We start from the raw sequence: 6,566 nt of genomic DNA, 5'->3' as shown, positions 1-6,566 counted from the left end.
GAGCGTTGTGGAGCTTGTGAGCCAGCCAGTCTAACTTACAGACGGCAAATCCCGGGCTCTGCGAGAGACTCTGTGCCAAAGAAATAAGGCAGAGCATTATCTGCACACACGTGCATACACCACATGTGTACGAATGCATGTCACTTGCCGCATACAACAAAAAAGGAAGAAAGGAAAAAGGAAAGGAAGGAAATACAAACCTTTCACAAACAAGAGGATCAGCACAGTCTCTCCAGAGCCAAGCCGAAAGACGGCTGTCTGCTGCAGCCCACGGCAGGTACGCGGAAACTTCCAAGCATTTGATTTTGTGTCTGTTTTTGATGTGCCATGGCACCTACTGGGAAATTAAGAAAGTTAACCTGGAGTTCACTGCCCTTCCCATGTCTCCCACACTTGCCCTTCCCATGTCTCCCACACTTGTGTGGTCAAGTTGTGATTTCAAGGAAGTTTCTTATTTTAGCTTTTGTTTGTTTGCTTGTTTTTTGAGGTAGAGTCTCACTCTAGCCCAGGCTGACTATAGAGTCTCAGGGTGGCCTCAAACTCATGGTGATCCTCCTACCTCTGCCTCCCAAGTGCTGGGATTAAAGGTGTGGGCCACCACGCCCCGTTTATTTTAGATTTCAATAGATTTCATATTTTAAAAAATGTTGGAGAGGAATTTCCAGTAGTGATAAGTACTAGCAATTTCTTATTTGAAAGTGCGCATTATTCCATAGTTGACAACCCGTTTGTTGTGGTCCGAATATAAAATACCCTGCTTAGCTCATGTGCTTAAACACTTAGTCCCCAGCTGTTTGGGAAAGTTGTGGAACCGTTAGGAAGTGCAGCCTTGCCGCTGTGGCTGGGACCTCACTTCCTATTCACCCTCTGCTTCCCCGTCCTGTGAGCAGCCTGCCACTTTCCCCTGTTGCCAACATCTCCTCCATCACGGCGGAACATTCCTCCTCAAAACTGGAAGTCAAAATAACTCCTTTCCTTCCTTAAGCTGCTTCCTGTCAGGCGTGTGATGCCATTAACCACCCTGTCCTGTGAGCTACGTAAGTAGCCTCATCTCCCACTTTTCAGATGTGTGTGTGTGTGTGTGTGTGTGTGTGTGTGTGTGTACACATACATGCATATATATATGAGAGTTGAGTATCCATTGACTTAGCAAGGGTTTTGCACTGATGACGACAGTTCAGAGTTTCAGATTCAAAGCAGCCTTGCTGGTACCTATTCTAGTCCTAGAAAATGCAACAATCCTTTGAGCATTTTTCCTGAAGTTCCCAGTCACACTGCATACTGACAACACATCTCCAGCCAAATGACGTCATTCATCATTAGAGAAACAAAACCTGCCTGTTCCCCTCCTCGCACATTAAACTCCTAGGATGGGGAAGCGCCTAGAACTTAAGTCTGTGTCGGGGTATTGAAGGCTGACAACCTAGAAAGACAGACATCTTTATGGTTGGGGGGGGGGGCTTTCTCCCAGTTTTGTCTCCTGAAGTGAATGCTAATCTTACCTATACTTTGTGGTTTCATTTTAAACGCAAACAGATCCACATAGGCCACACCCTGATTAACCAACCATGGGAGTAAAACTGCTAAAGAGAAACCTCTGAGGTGTTTCCAAGGTTAATAAAATAGAAGCGTAGATCAAGGCGATTTCGTTTGGCTTACATTTTTACTTGTATCAAAACCACTTATCAAGTGTCTTCTCAACCTCTGACCCAATTTCCTCCAAATTCCCTGAAGCTCCTCATTTAACATGACTCTTTCCCCACATCTCTCCCGCACCCTTCCCTTCCCTTACCTGCTCATCACTTGCTTGCACACAATGGTTTGGTCTTTCTGTTGTTGCTTTTAGTTTCTGGTGAGCCAGTGACTTTACTGGGGTCCCTTACAGAGCGGGATGAGGGGCTGCCCTCAGGAGCACGGATGTCTCAAAGGTGGCTGCCCTGCGGTGAGGCCCCCACCAGCATGGTGATGACTGACCGGAGCTGCATCGGTGGAGTCCGTGGCAGACTGGCAGGCCACTAGGCAGGCCATGCCGGAGCGCGCAGCTGCGCAGGCCAGAGATCCTCCCCAGCAGTGGTTTGTCCTTCATAACCAGAGGGAAGGGTCTCTCAGCCTCTCCCCCTGGCTTGTCCACCTCCTCAGCCCCTCCCCGCCCCCAGGAGGGGGTATTTCAATTGCTACATGACACTGGTCAAAGTCTGCCCCTCAACCATTGTTAGCCACTCCTGTAACCTCTGGGAGTTGGTCATGTGACCTTTTAAATTTCAGTTCTCCCTGACTTCTTGACCTCTTGGCCCCTCCTACCTTCAGGAGGGAATATTTCAACTCAGAGGAATTTGTTGTACAACACTAAGAACTCTAGCAAGGAAAACCAGGTGGGTGAGTGATGGAGCAGGACACCTGACATTCTCCCCTGGGTGCCACCTTAACACATACATGTGCATGCACCACACCACGCACACTATGCGCATGCAAAAGTAAATTGAAAATAAGAACTGCCTTTGTAGCCGGAATAAGTCTAGGCACCAGAAATCACAATGCTGCTCGTGACACCTAATGGTCTGAGCAGGACTCGCTGGTTGTACTAGTGTCTCAGCCTGTTTGCTTCGATGGTCACTGGAAAGTGAGGCTGAGTACCTGAGAACAAATGAAAGGTCTGACTCATGTCTGAAATCTGGACACCTCCAGACTGGATGTGTGCATGAAGTCTTCCTAAGTACTGGGACCTCTGAAGCTCGGCTTGATTTCTTTTTGTTTGACTGCTTCATACCCTTCTCTAAAAGATGGGCGTGGAGGGCTCTCTTCCAGCCGACTGCTGGTGGATTCTGCCAAAAACAATTGGGCATCTAAGTATAGTATAAGCCTGTGCTTTTAGGGGAAGCGAGTTGTTTCTTTTAAGAAGCCTCGTGGCCTTTCCTGATTTGTGTCACCTGCAGAATGCTTCTCGGCCTCTTTCTGAACACCAGCGAGAGGAACAGTCCACGTGTGGTTTGAACCTGGAATGTCCCCCACGGGCTCATGTTTTAAGCATTTGATTCCCAGCTTGTGGGACTGTCTGGGAATCTGCGTGGCCTTAAAGAGGCGAGGCCTGGCTGGCAGAAGTAGATCACTGGAGGGAGGGTTAAAGGTGCCAGCCCCAGTTGGCTTCCTGTCCAGCTCTCTGCCACCTGGCCCAGCGAGATAGGAGTCCCTGTACCTATAAGCTTCTATCCCCATGACCTCTGCCATGCCTGCTCCGCTATGGTGAACCAAAGCTGTGAACCAAAATATACGGTTCCTCCATGAAGTGGTTCTGTTGGGTATTTTGTCAAACTAACAAAAAGAGTGACTAAGACCTGACATAACGAAGTTCATGAGTGGGTTCCAAAATAAAGTGTCAAGGTGTTTTTAAAGTGGTAAGGGCTACAAAATGTAAAAACTTGTTAGTTTTTTTTATTGATGTTTATATCCTGGTCATGGTATTTGCCTCAGAGACATACTGTGAAGATCAAAGTGATGAAAACAACAGTGATGCTTGTCTCATAATTAATGCACAAGTGCTCAATATGTTATCCAGCAGCAGCATCAGCAAACCCTCTGTGGAAAGGGAAGCACCTGTACTTATTCCCCTTTTCTAGCTGAGGAAACTGAGGCTCTAAGAAGTCAGAGAAACCCTGAATAAACCTGAAGCTTTAGTTTGTTACGATTCGTGGGAGAATGTGTACATCCCTAGGGCTGGCTGGTCACAGAATCCCACCACAGGTTGTTAGAGTAACTTTACGGTTTCTATTTTTGAAGAATAAGAGGAGAACAGATCCTTGAACTTCTGCATAGGTCAGACCCAGGGAAGACATCACCTGCCCTGAGTAATCAATGACTACAACTGACTCATGTTCACACAATGCAAGATGAATGGAACCAAGGAGAATGGAGAGGAGGGAGACAGCCACTGCTTCCATTTTCAGTTTCACTTAAAAACATTTTAACAGCCGGGCGTGGTGGCGCATGCTTTTAATCCCAGCACTCGGAAGGCAGAGGTAGGAGGATTGCCATGAGTTCAAGGCCACCCTGAGATGACAGAGTTAATTCTAGGTCAGCCTGGACCAGAGTGAGACCCTACCTTGAAAAAAAAAAATTTAAGAGAGGCTGGAGACATGCCTCAATGGTTAAAGTTATCTGCTTGCAAAGTCTGACAGCCTGGGTTCAATTCCCCAGTGCCAGGTGCACAGATGGCTGGCGCATGTGCCTGCAGTTGATTTGCAGTGGCACTAGACCCTGGTGCACCCACTCTTTTTTTTTTAATTATTTATTTATTTATTTGAGAGCGACAGACACAGAGAGAAAGACAGATAGAGGGAGAGAGAGGGAATGGGTGCGCCAGGGCTTCCAGCCTCTGCAAACGAACTCCAGACGCGTGCGCCCCCTTGTGCATCTGGCTAATGTGGGACCTGGGGAACCGAGCCTCGAACCGGGGTCCTTAGGCTTCACAGGCAAGTGCTTAACCACTAAGCCATCTCTCCAGCCCTGGTGCACCCACTCTTATTCATTCTCTCCCTCTCTCTCTCTCTCTCTCTCTCTCTCTCTCTCTCTCTCTCTCTCAGCAAAGAAGTAAACAAAGATATTTTTAAAATAAAAATATTTAAAGAAACAGAAATAAAGAATGAAGGTGCACTTGAATAAGGAACACTAATGTTTTGCTACAGGGGTTCCAAATAAGTTATCTTCAAAACTTTTGAAACTTTCCAGTTATTTCATGGTTGAGGTCTGCAAGAGAGGCAGTGGTTGTTAAAGAAAAGTCCAGAATATTCCAACCAACTCTGTAACTACAACAACCCCATAGCTGTTTAGAACTGGTCCTGGAAGGAAGAACAAAAGATGCTCCAGGAAAACATCTCACCATTCCAGCTTTAGTTTATCTAAAAAGAAAAAAATATACATATATAGAACTTGAGTTTTCATCCAAGAGCACCAGTGGGGGAATTAAAGAGCTGGGCACAAGATAATTCTAAGTAATGTCAAAGGAGATCTAAATAGCTCACATCAGCAGAAAAGAATGGGGAAACCTCTAGTACCCTGACTTCATTGATACCCCATTTATCAGAGGTGACTGGCTCCATTAAAGGGCGAGTTTACAGCAGAAAGAGAAGCAGAGCCTAAAATATGTCCCAGCAGATGGACGGAAAGTGTGGGTGATGTCGTATTTCAAAGGCCTCAGCAACGCTGTTATCATTGAACATGGAGTCAGAGAGGCAGCAAAGAAATGAGGGCCCGAGAGCCAGCACATGATTTACTTGACCCTGGATGGGTAGGACTGACAGCAGAAACCTCATTAATTCCTCGGGTCATTCTGGAAGACATTAATTTGGTTTGGACTCAGGATGAGGGGAGATTTTCCAGACATACACCAGGAATTATGAAATCTCCATGGCCGGAGAAAGTATGTCCAAATCACTTTTTGCATAAATCAAGCTGACTTTCTGAAGAACGATAATATGCTTAATCAAGGGAGTGATGGAACTTCTTGTGCTTATTAGACGGAAAATATAACAGTATTTTATTTGGTTATCAGTTCTGGGAGAGAGCGACAGGCCTCTCCCCCCTTACCCACTGCTCTTTAAACTAAAGTCTCCTCTTGCCAGCATAGAAGAGCTCCTTTGTAAGAGTTGGAGAAAGTTAGATGTGAAAATAACTTGTTCACACAAAGTCAGCTTGTCTTTTCTATTTTGAAATGGGTATGGATGCAGGGTCATTTCTTATGAACCCATGCCAAGGTGCCAAACATGCCACTTATCTGCAGCTTTCTGTGTAAAGTGACCGATGGCTTGTTCTGTGTATTGCAGTGGCCTGGGCCCAGATGAAGAAGTCTGGGCTTGAGGCAATTTGAGGTGAATTATTAAGTGTATAATCCTGACCGGAAAGTCTTCTTTTTCTCCTTATAAGCCTGAGAGACTCTACACACATACACACCTAAGAGAACCAACATGCTCTGGTCCCCAAAGAAATCACTTCTAATCCTGAATAATCTAATAATGGAAGCTGTATGGTTTTCCAAAGAAAAAGGTGGCGGGGGGGGGGGGGTCTTAGTCTTGTTGTTACCTGAGGAAGGAAAAGGTGTGGAACAGTTTGGAGAGGAAAAAGTTGATCAAGTCCAGGATGAAGTGGTCAATCTGTGTATTTACGTCGGTGAATCACTTCATGGTCGGGACATTGACAGTCATATTAAATAGTGAAAACATGACGAGGAGAGAGAGGGAAAGAGAGACTGAAGTGCTGCTAGGCAATAAGTGTCTGTTGCCTGTGGCCCAAACGGCCATTGTGATGGTATCTTTCTTCTCTTGTAAAAGTTGCGTTCGTCATGTTTGCAGAAGGGTTATCTCTGGCCAAGGAGAACATGCATTAGTATGTTTTACTCATTCAACACCGAACACTCCCTATCAACAACCGTCTGCTTCAAGGGGGCTGGGGAATGGGAATTAATCACAGGAAGAGACAACTTAGGGAGTCAGGCTATAAAATGGAATTCATTAGCAAGCCATAAAGTATTACTGCCTTGTCTAGCCTTCCCCTAGGCCCCGGCTTCCTCTGCCCTG

The sequence above is a fragment of the Jaculus jaculus genome, chromosome 1, assembly GCF_020740685.1.
Source record: "Jaculus jaculus isolate mJacJac1 chromosome 1, mJacJac1.mat.Y.cur, whole genome shotgun sequence".
NCBI lineage: Eukaryota > Metazoa > Chordata > Mammalia > Rodentia > Dipodidae > Jaculus > Jaculus jaculus.
The sequence above is the reverse complement of the archived record's forward strand: the minus strand, read 5'-3'. Positions refer to the sequence as shown.